Raw genomic sequence first — 18792 nt, forward strand, 5'->3', positions numbered from 1 at the left:
TTAAACTCTCTGTTAGAGAATAGCATAGTTTACTTTAACATGGTAACTGCAAATGTGGGAAAAGAGACGTAATACTTAGGGACGAGAGAGGTGAAGGAGACTTCAAAAGATTTGGAGGTGTTTGTCACACTTGTCAGAGTAACCTCCTGTCACTGGCTGTGGCAACCCAACTGGAACTTGGAAAGAGGAGCATTGTTTGCCAGTTAGAAAAAGTAGAATTTTTATTCTCATTGTGCCTCATTGATATATCTACATACTATATGTATTAACATGTGTATTTTGAGTTCTTTAGAGGTAGGTTTCAAAAACATGAAATCTCCGTGTGTTACATACTTAGCATACTGGACTGGAAAGATGGTTAGCATCAGACAGACTGAGAGAGACCCACAGAGAGAGAAAAATCTGATTATCAGCACCTAGAGATGGGCACATTAGACCCTCCTGCAGGGAACTGGACCACAGGAAATATTAGACTTGCAGGCCATGAAGATTTCATGCATATATGAAAAATTATTGTTGCATGTGATCCTGGCAATGGGAATAAAAGTGGCAAAATGAAGATACAGCTGTTTTACATTTTCACAAGACAAAATGAAAGTGAAATAAAATTGCCAGGAGCGAATATGCAAACAGCTGAGACAGCTGAGAAAAATATTTGAGGAAAATATACAGCCAAAGTAGCAGAGGGATACTTTTCTCTAAATCCCAGAAGCAGAAGCAGAGAAGAGGATAGATGCTTGCATCGTGGAGCTGAGAATTCTGGCATGCACATGTAGCTTTAGAGACATAAAAGATTTCTTAATTAGAGACAGGATAATTTGTGGGACATGTGATTCCAGTTTATAGGAGGAATTGCTGAGAAAAGATGCCTAACCTAGAGGAATGAAGCAAAGAACATTAAGAACAGCTTGAAATGTCCAGGGAAGGGAGTGAAATAATGATAGCCACTTATGCAATGCACAGGCTGTGGTCTGAGTGAATCCGGGAAACTTGACAAAGATGAAAGGGCAAGGGATGCAGCTGTGATAGTGCACTGGTACTAAGCATGTACTGGAAGGAGCATGAAAATCATCATTACTCAAGGCTCAGTGCTGTGTGCAGCTTTTCTTCTGAAAAAGCAGGTATATGTACAGCTCCAGAGAGATTGCAGGATACAGGAGAAAATGTGCAGCAAGACTTGAGTAAATTCAGCATCTTGTAGCATATGTCCACTGCAGAAAGGGCAGGCTGACAGGTATTTTTTCAGCTACTGGTTGCAACAACTGCATTTGCTTGATCAGCAGCATCTCAGAGAGTGGTGGGAGCATGGAGACAGCAGCACTGCCACCGCAGTGTGGTGAGGCTGCAGTGAAACAAGGGCAGTGAGCTGTGGGGTTGGTAAGAATGCATTCAAGAGTGTAACTCAGTAGGGAGCAGCAGGACTGCAGTATGAGGATAGTTGATACCTCGTGGGCTTCCAGCCTTGGTCAGATATGAGGTCATAGTGAAGCCAAGAGGCATTTCAGTGGGTCTTTGGCATGGTGCAGGCTAGTTCTGTTTCAGCATAACAGGATACAGGTGATGGTTTTAGAGCTCGGAGTGCATGAAACCAAACTGGAGTAGGTAGGCAGGCGGCAAAGGCCGGCAGTCTGTAGGTGTCTTTGCAATGGTAGCCCCTGGCCTGGCCGGTCACCAAGTGCTTCCCTAAAGGGCAGAGCAGCAGCTGCCAGGAGAGAAGTTGTGGTGACCTGAACTGCAGCTCCCAGAGGAGGACAAGTAGGAAGATAATGCTTGAAAGAGGCTGAGGAAGTTAATCTGTTTGAGGATGACCTGAATGTTACCCCTGTTTGTTGTATTTCTGTGCGCTTTTCTCTAAAGAAAAGCCAATTATGTCTTAGAAGAATAGAGGCCTCTCATGTTGTTAGTCATTATGTGGTACATGAAACGCTAACAGCAACCAGAAATTGTGAATTAACCTTGTCCTTTCATCGCATATGGTCATCTCATCCCTTGACTGGTGAGTGCTCAAAGATGCCTGAAAATAGTTGGGCTTCAGACAACTAAACTTTCATACCTCATTACAAAAGGAGCAAGGAAGATGAGAAGGAAAAATGATTGTCTCAAGGGATGCAGCACAGTGGTTTGGGTAGTTCTGCTTAGAAAGTCACTTGTGGCTTTTATAATGAGGAACTTAAGGTTTGAATTTTCAGATTTAGTAGCTGTACATTTGTTTGGTTTTTTATTAACTTAATATACTGTGTGCCACACTTTCTTTGGGTTGTTATTGAGTCAAGCAATGGATCCGAGTTAAGCTCTAAATGCACGTGCTTTCTTTTCCTTAAAACTTTGAGCACTTTTGGGTCTCGAATTTCCTGAATTATTTTATGTTGTGCCTGTAAATTTTGGTACAGCAGCTGATGTTTGCAGTCAAATTACCTTTCTGAGTTTGTGTGCTTCTGGCTGATATGGAAGGGTAATGCAGCTTTTGTTTGTTCTCTGTCTTGAACGATGAGAATTGGAATTGTCTTGTTGGGTGAGTAGACACAGTTAAACTACCTCAGTCTACAAAAGGATCATTGGAAGTTACTACTCCTCTGGTTCTCAGCTCCAGTAGGATACAAAAACAACTTTTAAAAAGTCTGAGGAAGGTATACCTAATGACCTTTACTAGTAACAGGGATTAAATATAATTACATCAGTTGAAGGTTCAGAGGGTGTTTTTTTTAACCTAGGCATATGTAGAAAGAATAAGTAAGATGTAACAAAACAAATACGTTTGTGAAGTATTCTGCTAGGTTTCATTATATAGTTGCAGTACGTTTGGTTTATTCAAAGAGAAAATTGTGCGTAAAACTGAAAACTTAATGGAGAGATACTCAGACATCTTAAGATCTGAACTGAATAATGAAGATACTTGGAATAAAAAACAAATGAACAAACCACTAGCTGTGTTCCAGATAAAATTTCCATCAAACTCCATTTAATTTCAGTTATATCATTTGAATTCATTCATCAGTCTTCATGCTTATACAAGCTATTCGTTACTTTTCAATTTAGAAATGAATTGGTTTGTTTTAAGAGCTGCAAAGCAAAGTTTCAAAACTTTTTATTTTTTCCCTGTGTGTTCAAAATCTGAGCTGTGTCAGGTCCATAATGCTACATGGTCTCTTCAGAGCTTGTAAAATTTCTCTAAATGTACGTGACCTGAAAAAATTCTGCACAGATAGTAAAATGTCAACAAGTCAATCAGTTTTGGTATTATGCAGAGTACCACATGCTCTCCTGTATACTTGAGTCTGAATGGATATTTGCAGATCTAGCTTTATTGCATAGATTATGAGAAATGATGTAAAATGAAAAACCTCCTTCACTGAAACACTGAAAATTACAAAATATTACACAATTTTGTCTCTGCGAAAGTTAACTATTACTGCAAGTATTTATTGCAAGAGCTTGTTAATTCTAAGATGAAAGTACAACAGTTACCCATGTTTTTTTAGAGAAATCAGCTACTATAGATGTGTTCCAGAGGAATAATAATTTATTATTTGTAGGTATTCAAGAGAAGTGATAATTCTGAATCTTAATATGTTTCTACTGGAAAATAGAATAAAAATGTATTTAACTGTTCCCCTAAAATACCAGTATTTTATATCCAGATCCAGAGGTGACTTGTGGTGAGATGCAGAACTGAATCACTGTGCCTTTTCCCCACATAGACACTTTCTGCTCTTTAAATTATTAAAATATTAAAAAATATGGAAGTGCCTTTATTTAGGGCATTTAACAAAACCTTCAAAGAATATAACTGTGTGTATACAAGGTAGGTGTGCCGTACACCAAACAGAAGAATGGTGTAGATGATAGAGAAAAAAAAGCCCTAGTGAATTTATTATCTCTATTCTGCTAACTATCAAGCTTTTATTTGGAGAATCTCAGTGTGGAAAAATGTTTTTGGAATCTCTTGGCATTTTTTGGCTCTCGTGCAATTTCAATTCATGAATTGAAATCTTGTTTCCATGGAAATCAACTGAATTGTTGGTTAGCTTTGAATTTCTCCCAGAAATTAAGGGGACTGGGGGACATTGTTTAGGCTCCTTCTGTCCATAATATTGACCGTAGTATTTAACCTCTTACCCATATGGGTGGGAGCTGTGTTCTAGGGATTATTTATGTCTAGATTCTCAAATGCATCTGTAATCAATTCTGATTGTTATGGTATTACACAGCACTGTGATATCTTGGACCATCTCTTCAGATGCTTGAACCTGACTTGTGACAGCGTTCTCAGTAATTTTGACCAAAAGTAGAACTGTATGTGTTCATGTCTGGTTGTCAACATCAAGTGACTTGGAATGTGACAGCTGTCAACAATTTCCTCAGTAGGAGCCAGTAGATCTGCCTCTTCTCTTTGCTGTCATTACTCATAATGGGTGTAGTTATTCTCTGATTGCTTTCAGAACAACTGAAATTAAAACAAACAGTTTGTGTCTTGGAAAAGCTGAAAAAAAATCAGGTCTAGATACATAGCTTGGGGGAAGGAGGTTAAGCTCAACTAATTTTAATTAGAGTAGTAAGAAAAAGTGAGGCTCAAGATGCCAGCTTTGTTGTTCCCTTAGCTCTAACTGGTAACTCAAAGAAATAGATAAAGTAGAAATTGGCAGTTGTGGGAAGGGTGGGAGAAGAATATGATTTTTTTAATTTTTTTTAATTTTTTTTACTGGTTTGAAAGTGTTCTGCTCATCAAGCATTTGGGTGGGTGTCAGTAAAAACAGATCCTTCCTTGTACTGGAAATGCCAGGTGCTTTTACTTCAGGAGTATTCAGATTGAGTTTATTTCTGGCTTTCCTAATCTTTGATCCTGCCATTGAATCCACAGGGATGCAAAAACAATCCACCCACACAAATCCGATTTCCAAATGCTGGCCTTTATTATTTATGGTTTGGTTTGGACAAATTAAAATTCTCCTTGTAATAACCATAGTTTACTACCAGGTATAGAGAACTACCTAAAACATATACATGTTATGTATGTATGTCATATTTTTAAGACATTGCCTTTAATAAAGCATTTCAGGGCTTTGCTGACATTCTCATTTTTCAGTCCTGTACTGTGCTGCTTTTCACTTGACCACAATGGCCTGGATTCATAGCAATTAGTTTTCAGGAAAAAAACAGCTCATAGTATTTATAACCTGAAAGCAGTCTTAAAACAAAAGGAAGAACATGTGGCTTTATACACATTGTAGCAAGAGGTGGTGGTTTGTTAAACTGGATGTGGACTGTACTGTTTTTTCTGCAAAAAAACCAAGCCCTACCCCATTACCTTACTGAATGTTTTGGGCCCCCGTTCGTAAGACTAACTCATCTAAGGTTTGGTATTTTTCATCTGAATATAAGTAAAAGATGAATCTCATATGAAAATAAAAATATTATCTAAGGATAGTGAATTTCATGAAATGAGAACAAAATCAGGATTTTCCAGCAAAATTTGTCATGTAAGTAGCATTACTGAGATTAAAAATGCCATCCAGGACCATTCTAACTAGAGTTAGGCAAGTTCCATGACTTGTGTGTTTCCCAAAATCATTTTTCCTCCTTTTTCCTGAATTTGTAATCATAAATAAACATGAACTATATGTTCAAGTGTTGCTTTAAATTGGGATTCTTTCATTTTGTCCCTTAATAGATTTGGGTCAAAGAAATGTGCTGTGTTCAAATATTCATATGGTTCAGATGATTTCCAAGGGCCTCATTCAACCCAACCTCAATTCTTCTGTGATTCTGGGATATATCAGCCTTTATTTCAGTTATCTCAGACCCTCATTTGGGATTCAGTGGATATTTAGCAAAAGCTTTTAGATAATTCCTATCCCTGCCTGCAGTTATGTAAAACTGAGTTTTATTTGGAATTAGAAATCTGAAATCCAAGCTTTCAATTAGCTGTGGCCCAAGTACTCTTAAACATGTTCCTAAAACTTGACAAGGTGCTTAAGAATTAGATGGTTAATGAAACCTGGTAACAGCTGGATGTGTTCTTCCTGTCATAAGATTTTAAACCATTTTCCCCCCAAGCAGTGAGGCAGAAGATGCTTCTGAAATACCTCCCCTTGTGTTCGAACAAGGAAGCTGATCTTGTGGTTAAATATGTGGGATTGAGTGGCTCCCAGCTCTTCTACAGGCTTCCTCCTTGCAATCTCTCCTTGCCTTGGTTTCACCTCCACTCAGTACACTGTCTCAGTACACATCTCAGTCATGTTTTTTGAGTACTCTGACAATTTTACTTAGAGAACTGTAGAAATGTATAATACCATGCCTAGACATCTTTGCAGTCTGCTGTGTACTCAGAAATCATGTGCAAGACATCTGTATGTATTTTATCTAGATAATTTTTTTCATCGAGTTGATGCATATTGTAGAACCTGGAGTTTTAGCCAATCTCATTTTCAGTGTTCAAAATACTTGCTAGAGTTACAAGTGATGTTGATTTTGCACATTTTATTATTGAGGAAAAATAAATGTCAGTAAAATATATTAGAATGGAAAAACTTTCAGGTAAAAGTAATTCTCTGTACTGTTAGCCTATCTGAGAATTCTAGAACCTCAAATAGTTCTGCATATTTTTCTCACAGAAAATAAAGGGTTAGCATTTTACCAAGTTATTAAATATTGTGGAAGTCCTTTTCTCTTTAGTATAGTTAGTTCATATGTCTAAGCCATCTTTGGGCTTAGAACTTCTTCAAAAAGATTTCTCAAGCTTTTGCAATTGCTTGTTTCAAAGCTTTGGTGTGCTCTTGCAACCTGAAGTGGAACTAAATGTTCGAAGCCTGAAATAAAGATCTTGTAGGGATCCTCATTTCTCTCCTGATGGAGAGTAAAAGTAAGCTAAATCAGAGTTCTATTTAAGGTCCTTAATGATGAGAAGCCAGTTATAGACTGGGAAATAGTTTTATCCTTAATATATATGTACAATATTTTTTCCCAAACGAATTAACTAACACGTTCTGTCCTGGGTTGTCATGCATGTTAGGAAACGTTTCTTTAAAGATTGTGATCCAGGGTTTAGAAATGACTAGTAACTCCAAAAACACCAATGTTGGAGAACTGAACTTAAGGACTTTTAGTAAGCCAACATGCCTTACTAAAGTTTCAAATCATGGACATGGATTTCCTATAAGTGTCACTGATAAGTTGGGGTACAAGGGTCCAAACTCATCACCTAGCTTTTTGCCTATTTTCATTTTTATAAGAAAATGCCATAAATACGTCCTTGTTCATTAACATGAAGAGATATCTTCTGTATTTATTTCCTATATTTAAAAAAAAAAGTCTGTTTAGATTTGTATGTAGGTAATGTTATACAAGCTAGAAATTTGTTTCATGTTTTAAGATACAAGTAGATTATGGCTTTTCAAAATGCACATTTTCTTTGTAAATTAATCTTCCGCTACCTTTTGTTAGTGTCTTTCAAGTTCTGTCAGCTTCCAGCTAGAAGGCTAATCGTAAAGCATCAGAATTGCACTCTTTTAAGCCAACAAAAGAAAGGTACACATCTGTAATAACAGTGTAATGACACCAAATATATGCATGTATGGTTTAGGATTATTTACCTAGATGCTTGTTCATTGGCACATAGACAATTTCTTCAATACTTTATCTTTGTGTTATGTTTTACAACACCGGTCTGGCATCATTAGGCATCCACCCGCAAGCATTTTAAAGATTTTTCCACACAGCCATAAAATTGCACCTTCCTCGTTGAATATAAAATCAACTACACCTGTAATAACAAAGCAGGGAATACTATGCATCTCTTCCTGGATGTTAACTGCATTGCAGCAGAGCTGTGGTTGTTTGCCTTTGCAACCTCAGTGAAATTAAAGGTCGTGTCCTGATGTTATGTCTTCCTGTTTAAAATGAATAGCTTGTAAATGTTTATCTCAACTACAAGTGAGAACATGGTCTACATTTGTGCTCTCCAATTCCCATTTTGAGAAATCATGCAGAAAAACAGCTGTGTATCCTTTCATATCTTATTTTTTTTGCTGTTAAACATTTGCATCTTTGACTTCAGTTCTTTGCTGGGTTTCTTCCTCCTTGCTTTTGGATTTTTACTTGAAGCTTGTGTTAGTGTTCTCTAGATTTATAGTGGGTTACGTTGTTTTCTGCACAAAAGATCAAGAGAAAGAAATAAATTCAGTGCAGAAGTACTGAGAATTCATGTGCAGCGTCATACAGTATATAGTTTCTTTGTGTTCTGCCAATATGTATTCCAGTTTAAAATGTCTTGAGGCTGGTTGGGACTACTTCTATAGAGAGAGAACCAAAGTATACAGTGTATTGGCTGCCATTTTGCTGTTTTTGGACAGTCTGGGCTGCTTTCCATTTCCTATAATGTTCCAATAGAGCTAAATCACATATACACTGTAATGGCAGCTTCTGAGACCCAGGGCTTCTGTAAAACGTAAAAGAGCAAAGTAGTATTTATACAGTGTAATATTTTGATTTGCTAATGAGCTGTGAGGTGGGTGTTATCATGAACTACTGTGCAGCAAGAAAGGTTCCTAAAACATGCATCAGTTTACTCTATCTCCAAATCATTGCAGATAATACAGTGCTTAGTTTCTAATTAGACTTGTGTTGTGCTAATTCTGTGAGTAGTGCAAGTGATTGACATTCTATGTTTTAGTGGCAAGCATTAGAGCAGCTGACTTCAGCTCTGCGGTGAAGCTAGTGCACAGCTGCAGAGGAAAGCAAGCCACTCGCAGAGGCTGATTTGCAAAACGAGTGCACATTGATTGGTAGGGCCTTGTTCTGAGGGGAAGGAGGAAGTATAGCACGTAGTCTTGAATTAGACTAATGATATTCTAGTCCTTAAAGGATTAAGAGAGAAATGTTTAACTGAAAAGTATGCTTTGCGTAACATTTTACAAATTATTTATTTACTCTGGACAGTCTTTTACACTGTTCCTTAGGACAGGATGAACAGTCTTATTCCGTGCCTCAGACTGCTGAATTTAGAATACAGATGTTTTGTCCTTATTCCTGTTTCCTGTGCTTGTGAGTAATAAGTGTAACCTTCAAGGCAAAACATTGTGAACTAATTTCTTGATGGAACATGCCAGAGCAACACAGACATTTTATGTGGCTAAGTGATTTGTGATATAAGTGATTTTTTCCTAGCTTGTTTTTTCTTTGGCCATCTCAAGCATGGAAATGAAGATAGCAATATGGATTTCATATAAACAGGCTCATTGAACTACATGTGCTTATTGGATGAATTGGATTATTGTGAAGTACATCTTCTAACTTGCCGGTCTCCAGTCAGGTCATAATCCTTTGTTAAGGATTCTAAATGGTAAGTTTGGCTTTTCCAAATGGTAATGCTATTTGCATTCAGCAGAAATGAAGACTGCTTGTATCATCTGATTGTTGTTCCTGTAGCATGTGAGTTTTTCACAGCCTTCCTCATGTCAAGAGCTTAAAGAGCTGTGTGAGACAGGACAGTGCCATTAGTCCACTTTACGGATTGGAGACCATTGGCTACATTTCAGTCTGTTCTGTACGTTACGGTTTCCCAGGATGGTCATGCTGTGGCATGATGCAAACCCCATCTGCCCTCTCTGCATGCAGTGCTGGAGTTCTTCCTGAAGCAAGTTCCTCTGTGGTTTATTGGCACAAAGTTTTTGGTACGGTGTAACTGGAAGGACAGATGGGACGAATGATGGCAGACTTGGACAAGTTGCGTTTGGCAGAGAGCAGATCTCTGGAGTCAGTCACTTCATGGGTCAGATTTTCAATTTAAATGTTACTTCATGTGGATTTCCTCATCCAGGATCAATGAAAGTGGTACTGTGCAACTGTTGGGTTTTGAAAGCTGCTAGGTTTGTGCTAGAGGCTGTGTTTTTACAAAACATGACACTAAGACATTCATGTTTGTCTGTGTGCTATAGTCTGCCAGTAATAATTTCTTGTAGGTTGTGTAAATGCAGCTCTCATTTTGCTTTGTTGGTTGATATTGGGGTGATTTAAGTTAGACTTCAAAATTTTTGTCTCAACTAATAAAATTTAATCAGAAGGTAAGAATGATAAAATCTGTCATCAGCTTGAGAAAGGAGGTTGTAGGGTAACCCAAACCTCCCATTAGCATCTCTTCTAACATGGTCTCTTTCATCTCTATCAGAAAGCACAGGCACAAAAAAAGGCTCAGAACTGTGTGAGAACATCAGTGAACTTGAAAGAATATCATGTGGCATAACTATTCACTTGACCCAGCTACAGTCAATATGTTCTAACTCTACAAGAGACCCATGCGGTAGTTGGTTTGAAAACAGCTATATGAAGGATTTTCTGAAACATTCCTATTCCTTCAAATAACTGAAGAGATGACCTATGAAACAAGAATTGCTGTTTGTGGAAAGCTTGCTTAATTGCTGCATAGGATGTTGCAGTTGAGATTCAGTGCTAAAGCATTTTCCCTGCTTGTTCAGCAAAACACTGACGGAGAAGGAAGAAGCAGTTAAATTAGAACTAAAATAGAAGGACAATGAAGCACCTGTTGAGATATACGATCCTCATAAACAAAGCTTACTGTTATTTTCTGAATTAGATTCTGCACGAGTGTCCAACCTTTTGCCTTGCCTGGGCTGCAAGTGTGGCCCTGAGTGAAGAGGAATTATATGTAGGTACAAAGGATTTTCTTAGGTTGCTCCAAAAGTAATGCCTCCTATTTATTTCCATGGAAACATCAACAGTTACAGAAGAGCACAATAACTGTGATTGAGCAAGTTCTCAGTGACAAAACACTACTTTTCAACATAGTCACCACGATTAGCAATGCATTTTTACCAGTGATGAACAAGAGCTTGAGTGGCATGCTAGTAAAATTCTGTACTAGTGAAAGTTTCCTGCTGTTGTCACTGCTGAAATGCACTACCTACCACCTCACTGTGCTCACATCCACTGTTCGATCTCCACAAATGTTCAGCAAGCATCAGTGAATGTCAGTGGGTACCATTTTCTTCTCTGTGGAAGAATTCATTTTCACATCTTTATGTCAGATGCCATTTTGTCAGATGGCCCCTCTGCTGCCATCTGTCACACGGCAACAAAATGTGATAGAATATTGTCGGGATGGGCCAACCTCTGCTGCCATACCACCAACATCTGCCTCTGATATTGTGGGTCAATACAATAAAAGAGGAGGCATTATTTTCAGAGCAGCCCTCATTAAATATATAACATAGTTAATGTATATAAAAAATAACAAAGCATTTTATTCTTTAGTGTTTTTTATTAAAACATAAAAAAGAGAGCAATAAAAACATAAAACTAGAGGGATATTTGACCTTGGTTATGTGAAACCAATGCATCAGTCTCTTTCAATGGCAGTGGCTGCAATTCTTAGCTAGTTCTCAAGGTGTTCAGTAGAGATTTTTTATGAGATTCCCATGCTTCATCCTTCAAAACAGTTGTTCACAAATGTACATACTGTCAGAAAGTGATGGCATGAATAAGGTGAAGTGAGGGATGTTTCCCTCTGGTAAGAGAGATCATATAAAAGTCTGGTAAAGAGATGTGATCCACTTTTTAATTGCAACTCTATGCATTCCGTCTGAAAATTCACAAATAATGTATTTATGTTGAATGAAAACAGTTGCAAATTAGAAAACGGTTGATTTTTTTTCAGCAATCTTGAAACCTCAAATGTTTTTATCAAAATGGAAAGCACGACTTCGTATTTTTTGCTGTTCATGGGACTGTGTTCAGCCAGTGTATTAAAGTGCAGCAACTCATTTGTCATAATTTGAGCTCGCTCTGCACTGCACCCCCATGCCCTGGTTTCAGCCCAGATAGGGTTCATAGTGCCCTGATGTTTGGCTTGGTGGGGAAGAGCTGCTGCATGTGATGGTGCTGGGCAGGGAGCAGGCTGCACTATGAGCTGTGCTGGGCTGCATTTGGCCCACGGGCTGTGAGTTCAACATGCCTGAAATACTGTAAGCAAAATATAAACGTGATGTTAATGCATCCTTTATACTGTACAGCCATCTTAAAGTGGTCTCCACTCTGTTGCCTTGCGGAGTGTGGTTTCAGTCAGCTACAGCCTGCTTGTTTAAATGTCCTCATATACCTTGATTGTAGCTTACCCTAAAGGAACTGATGCTTTGAATAGGTAACAGATGATGCGGTAGTTGCATCTCATCGTAAGCAAACTGTGCAGTTATTCAGGTGTGGCCAGTTTAAATCCCACTATTTTACCGCTCTGCTTATTCTGTGGCAGTCTTCCTGCCATTTTTATTAAAAGGCAAAGTATCTTATGGAGGTCTGGAGTAGAACAGAGTTCAATTGTTTGCAAACTAAATGCACTGAAACTCTTTTGGAAGACAAAGAAGGATCTTTTGATATTACGGGTGCAAAATGGACTTCTGTTTGTCATGGCACCGTATCATTTGCATATTTCAGAGAGGAACTACTGTGATTTTGGAGGAAGAGTTTCATAAACCTGATGCTCACACACTTAGGCATCCTACACAGAAAGACACAAAGTGTGTGCCTGCATTCCTACCTGTAGTATTCAGCTTATGTTAAAGCTTGGGGAAGGAAGGACCATTTCTTTTGCCACTGTGCAAAATGTTTCCTTCAATTTGGAAAGTGAAGTGTTAGCTACTGTTGTGATCTTTATAAGCACTAATAAATCTCTTAATCTAAACACTTGCAGGAATATATTAACTTGTCCTGAATAAGGGTTGGTCAGAGATGGAAATGTAGGAACTTCAAGGAGGAGTTCTCTCTTTGAAGTGAGTTTTCCTTTGGGCTCCTGCACCACAAGACAGCAGACCTTCAGCTCAACCAGGGGTCATTCTTCATGCACCTGTTGCTTGCATGCCTGAGAAGACGTGTAAAGGAGAACCCAACAGTGAAACTTCAGCATTGTCGCGGCCTGTATGAAGGGAGAAGCGTGTCTTATCTACTTAAGTGCACCTTGCATATATCCACATCAGCAGCATGGCAGGAAAAAGAAATTCCTCTTGTTCTCTCCACATGAGATGATCCTTAAAATTCTTCACAATAATGAAGCTTCACTGCAAGCTGTAAAGAGCCCTAGGGCCTTGTCAGACATTCTTGCACTTATCAGCTTATTCTGTTGCACCTTGATAGAGATAAGACCAATTATTAGATCTTCAGTTTAGACTCCCCATAGTTACTCAGTGCAGAGAGTTTTCATTATCTATCCTTTACTGCTCTAGCCCTACAGTTTACTTTATTGACATTATGTACTTGTTGCTTATGGCCGAATTTGTGTATGGGGCTGCTGAGTCATGGCCTGAACCTCTGATTGATCACATGAGGCGAGCAATGAATCAGCCATGGGAGCACAGGTGAAGGCAATTCACCTGTGCTGCAGGAAGGGGTGGAGCCTGGCTCAACCTCTCCTAGACCCATCTAAGAGCTGACTGCCTGTGGGGAAGGATCTGTTCTGGAGATCGACTCCACCGGAGTTTCCTATGTGTGCCCAGGATAGGGTGAATGTCCTTTTCTACTCCAGTAAAATAATTTCATAAGCCAAGCTCTCAAATATACTATATAATCTGTATATTCATTGATTGTACATCAAATTTGGCTACTAAGAAAGGATGTGGTTTTGAACTCTGTGGGATGTCATTGACGTGTAAATCATCTGATCTCTTCCAAATAGTGTCTGCTCCAGAACTTTTCACTGAGGTGCCTAGCCTTCAGATTGGAAAATAAATAGTGATTTTGGATGGTCAGCCTCAGGAGTCCTCAGAGGGCTCCAAAATCTTCATAAATTGCTGTTACGGAAGATAACATCTTCTAAAATCATAGAACCCCAAGTTTTTTAAAAGGCTTGCATCATTATTCATGATAAATTAAAATTTACCAATGTTAATGAAAGAATACTTGTATTAGGAGTCCTTTACCTGCACAGTAGATATATTTTAGAACCCTGTGCAGATTCTGATGTTACCGTTAAGACGGAACTAAGCAGATAGAAGTGATTCAAATCAAGATCTAACACGTCAGTCATCTGCTACTGGAGCTGGATTTGGATGAGACCTGCATGCTGCTGTGAGACCTTTGAACACCTCAGGCATTGGTCTGCAATCTGCTGTAACCAGGTGAGGCAGAGGCCTGCAGCAGCAGCAGGTGGTAGGGAGTTACATGTATGCTTGTTAGACCCCTTGCAGTGCCTAGTTGATAGGGCAGCTTGCCTGTGCTTGTCAGTGATTGCAAACTTATTAAGGTATGAAAACCTAAGTACTATACACAGCTACTAGTTGCCATTTACACTATATTTGTTTTTTTTAATTATGTACTTGTAGTGGATAGGATATAAGGGATTTTAATACTCGGATCACGTGGACTGCTATTTTTTTCAGATGAATGTGAATCTAAAACTGAGTAGGCCGTGTCAGCAATGACTCCATGCAGTTAATTTTTATCCAGATCTATGTGAAGTTCCAATCTTTGAGTGTGTACTGATTGATCTTTATGTTAATATCAGTGATCTGATGCTTTCACAAAAAAAAGACTTCTCAGTGCCTTGGAAAGAAAAGGGCTATTTCTGGTGTTTCCTCTGATAAAGATATTTCACAGAGGTGGTTTGTTACACGTACGTTGACCAAATAAATTCTCTGCTTGTATTAACTGGCAGAGCAGTCTACTCAGAGCAAGTTTATGCTGGTATGTATGGCAAATGCTTTTCCTTAGTATGCTGCAAATAGTTTCTGAATCTCCCAGTTCTTGGATAGGGGAAAGTTTTCATTAGGTTTCAAGAGTAATTTTGCTCTAGTGTGTACACTCTGGGTCATCAGTCTTAAGGCAGTGAGGTGTCTGTATATAATAAGGGAGACATTACACTTGTGCTAATGTGCTTTTCTGGTTCAACTGAAAAATGTGAATGATTGGGGGGGCAAAGAATATCTAAATTGAGCAATGCATCAAGCATTGCCAATAGTCCTGAGTGCAGCTCAGTTCAAAAACTTCAAAACCACTGCTTAAAGGAACAGTGGAAATATTTTCCATCATCTTCTATGAAATTACATGGCTTGTTTACTGTTTCTTGTTTATCTGCTCTGCGTGATATATCATATTTATCAGTAAAACAGGCTGTAGGGGGTAACAGTACTTAAGTGTTTATTTTATGATGTTTTGGCTTTTGGTGTGTTTATTCTGCATTTTCTAACTAAATTTGTACTCAGCTTTTTCTTCTGCTGTTACACTTTATCTGTCTCAGGCTGCCTGGAAAAAGATGATGCAGTAGTCTGGCAAAATGAACTCAAGAAACAAGAAGAAGACAGTAGAGGCTGATCTGCAAGTTGTTCAGGTATTTGTGATTTCATTATGTATACAAGTAGTTGTTGCATGATGTAAGGTACTCAAGTTTACAGGCTTGAGGGTAAATATTTGTGTTAACTCACAAAAGATGATGAAACAACATAAAATAAATGAAAAAGTCACAAGAATCATTAAAGCTGCAATTATCAGATGAAGCTGTGATTGAACAAGTACTGTGTAAGAGTTGCAGCTTGTAGTTCAATACATATGTAGACTGCTGGATATTCTATCTTACCTGTTAGCTAAGTCAGATTTTACCTTATTACTACCCAGAGCACTCACAGCCATCTAAGGAGCTGGGGATAAAGCTGGCTCTTTCCTGACTTCCACTGGAGAAAAGTGAAAAGGCAACATCTGAAGAAGGCACTGTCAAACTCCCAATGATCCCAGGAGAACTGAGTTAGATCCTGGGATCTGAGCAAGCCAGAGGTGAGGCTACCATGAGGGTGAAACTCATTCGAGTGCGAAGAGGTGAGAGAAGGTCTTGTGTACTCCAAAGATTTTGTTAAGATTTAAATAGTATGAACATCTTAAACACAGTTAAAAAAACGTTTGGCATTTGCAGTTCTTCCACTGTAGAAACTGGACTTTCTAGTTGGATAGCAAGGATGGTTTAGAGTAAGGTTGTAGATTTATAGATTTAGGAAGATAGATCTTTCTTTCACTGATGTAAAGGGAAAAGTAGTACAGGTGTCTGTTTAGTCTCCATTGAAACAAGGAGAAAGATTGTGTGATTGTTTTTCAAAGCTTCTTGTGAGCAGGTGATGACAGGTCTGCTTTAGATGTGAAAACTAATGACTTAATGGCGTGTAATCACATACATTTTTGTATTACAATAATAGTGTAGTGATATTGACTGGTTTTATATTTTTATTTATTTATAACTGATTAATTTAGTGAAGCAAATTGGACTGCTAAGAAGCATAAAGGTAAGAGTATTGTTCGCAGAATGCATCAATACAACGTGCATTCTAAGAAAATGTTTTAGTATTATAATCATTACAGTCTTATTTTATCTCTTTATAATAATGATTATAAAACAAACATTGCAAACTGTTGTTCATAATCACATATTTTAAGCTGGAAAAAAAAACCCACAAGCAGAAGCACAGGTACCTCCAAAGGGTGTATATTGACAGTTGTGTCAGCATTATGCAAAAAATCACCCTTGTTAAATGTTATACCATATGTGACTGTCTGAAAAGTAAATACGAGTGAACAACAAAGTCACTCTAAATATTTTCTTTACTTCCTAAACTATGCACTGCCAGCTTTCAGATATTATTCAAGTTCATGTTTTGTTATTTGTACATTCCAGTGGTTTTGGCAGTGTGTTGGTAGACAGTATATTGATTACTCTCTTGAATTTTGCTATTAAACTGCTGTTTTGACACTGTACAGTTTACTTCATCTGAGTTGAGCCTCAGATGCTTTGCATGCAGAATTGAAGCACATGATTTTGCTACACATTGTACAGGTTTAAGATCTGAGATCAGTGAATGATAGTGTAGCATTCTCATTTATCTATATTTTCTTTACTGGCTGTTTGTTTTTTTGTTGTTGTTTTGGTTTGGTTTGATTTATTTATTTATTTATTGGTAACATTGGTCTTTCAATCCAAGCAGTTGTTAGTAGCATCATCTTAAAATGTAATGACAGCAACAAAAATTCCTGGTTTTGTTCCCACTGTTTTTGAACCTTGAGCCAGATCACTGGCCCCAAAATACGATTTTGGAGCCAGAAGAAAAGAACAGGAATCTGCTGTCAGAAGCTGGCAATGTAGAATTAGAAAATTTTTCTCTTCAATTTTTAGGAGTGATACTATTTTCCTATAAGAAAGATTAATTATAACTAATCTAATTGTATCATTTTAACTTTTAAGGTGCTTAACTGCTCAGTTACACGTTTCATTGAGAAGAGAGTTCGTGCTGTAAGACAGGACAAATGAGCCTTATCCAAATTCTGTTGACAATAGATAAGAAGTATAGTATCTGAGAATATTATGTAACCTGAAATTAAGAAATAGTTTTGTAGCCAAAGGAGAAAAATTGGTGGTCAAATCAAATATCCTGCATTTCAGATGTGAATTAGAGATCTTACTTAGTTCAAAAACTCATAATCATGGGGAAAATAAACCTGGCTTTGGATGTCACGTTGTGATCATTTTAGCACATCTGATTCCCTCAAAATAAGAAAAATCTAAAAGTCAGATTTTCCTTTGAGAAATCTCAAACTATATATAATTTGGATAACAGTGAGTAACAAGCTACTTTAGAAAGGAATTTTTTTTCCTTCTCTGAGGAAAAAATTGCACATAAAACTTAACTGCAAAACTTTTTTTCCTTCTAACAGTATCCCAGTATACTATTTTCTAAATAAATTGCCGTTATAATGAAGCTATTCACGAGCGTTGTTATATTCAAGAAATTGTTATTCATTTTAGTTTTCAGAGGAGTAGTTCTATCAGTTTATTAACACTGTATTTCTAGAAGATGATGGCATTTTAAGTGGAACTTTCCAGAGTGGAAAACTTCACTGTTAAAGCCCTAGTATGTTTCATTCCAAAATACTCTATATTGAGTGTAGGAAGTATTAGTAAAAAAAAAAAAGTATTAATACAGGATATTATGCAAGATTATTCCAGTTAATTGTATAAGTCAGGTCTTTCATTTCTGTTTGCTACATCTTGTAACCAAGGCAGTGGTTTCAAAAAGTACTGGAGTATTGGCTATTTTTTTGAAATTGATTCAGTTGATTCAGTGTTGAATAGTGACATTGATGTCTGGTTGCTGTTGACTATGATGTTTGGATTTCAAAATGATGTCTTTGTACCTATTATGCAGCCCTAGCTCAAGCAAAGCAAATGTAGCAACAGTGGTTAAATATCAGCTATAAAATCCAAATATGATGAGGATGCTGGGAAAGAAGAAAAAAAAAAATTAACTGACTGCCTTCATGTTGCAAGTTCCAGAACTTGTGGTCTGAAAGTTTGCTTTTCTTGCTAATGTTCAAAAAGATAAATTATTTTGTTTCCTCTTTTTCTGCGGGGCAGAAGTTGGACCTCAGTATCATATATTAAATAATAAAGTGTTACGTGCGGAAGGAAGAGAATTTAAGATGTGAATTAAGCTTGGTTATAATATAACTGACAACAAAACACCAGAGAAGAGACATGAGCTGGGATGAGATGAAATGAGATGGCATGAAAGAAGGGGTAAATTGATGAGTTATCAGCCTACAGATGGAATGTGAAGATATATGAGTGGAGAATGAGATCGTGGGGAAGTACAGTAGAGGAAAAGAAGGGGGTTTCACAGGAAAGATCCCAGTAGTCTCTTATGGATAGTGGGAGGATTGATTTGATCCACAGGAAAATGAATATGAAAAATGATATAAAGATGGGCTGGCTTCCAAACCTCAGGGTGGCTTGATTTTTCTCGCATTGTACTTCAAAAA

At 37.7% G+C, this 18792-nt stretch overlaps 1 long non-coding RNA gene across 12 annotated transcripts in view; it reads left to right on the forward strand.

Moving 5' to 3' along the window:
* The window catches only part of LOC104912401, a 135922-nt gene that overhangs the window by 50520 nt on the left and 66610 nt on the right, over nucleotides 1-18792 (forward strand). For 10 of the 12 annotated variants that reach the window (XR_004161107.1, XR_004161106.1, XR_004161110.1 and 7 more), the window contains 2 exons: nucleotides 15236-15325; nucleotides 15610-15807. This is a non-coding gene — a long non-coding RNA (uncharacterized LOC104912401). The remainder of the gene's footprint in view (nucleotides 1-15235; nucleotides 15326-15609; nucleotides 15808-18792) is intronic. The other 2 variants (XR_004161115.1, XR_004161118.1) reach the window with 2 other exon arrangements.

Source organism: Meleagris gallopavo, chromosome 1, assembly GCF_000146605.3.
Source record: "Meleagris gallopavo isolate NT-WF06-2002-E0010 breed Aviagen turkey brand Nicholas breeding stock chromosome 1, Turkey_5.1, whole genome shotgun sequence".
Classification (NCBI taxonomy): Eukaryota; Metazoa; Chordata; class Aves; order Galliformes; family Phasianidae; genus Meleagris; species Meleagris gallopavo.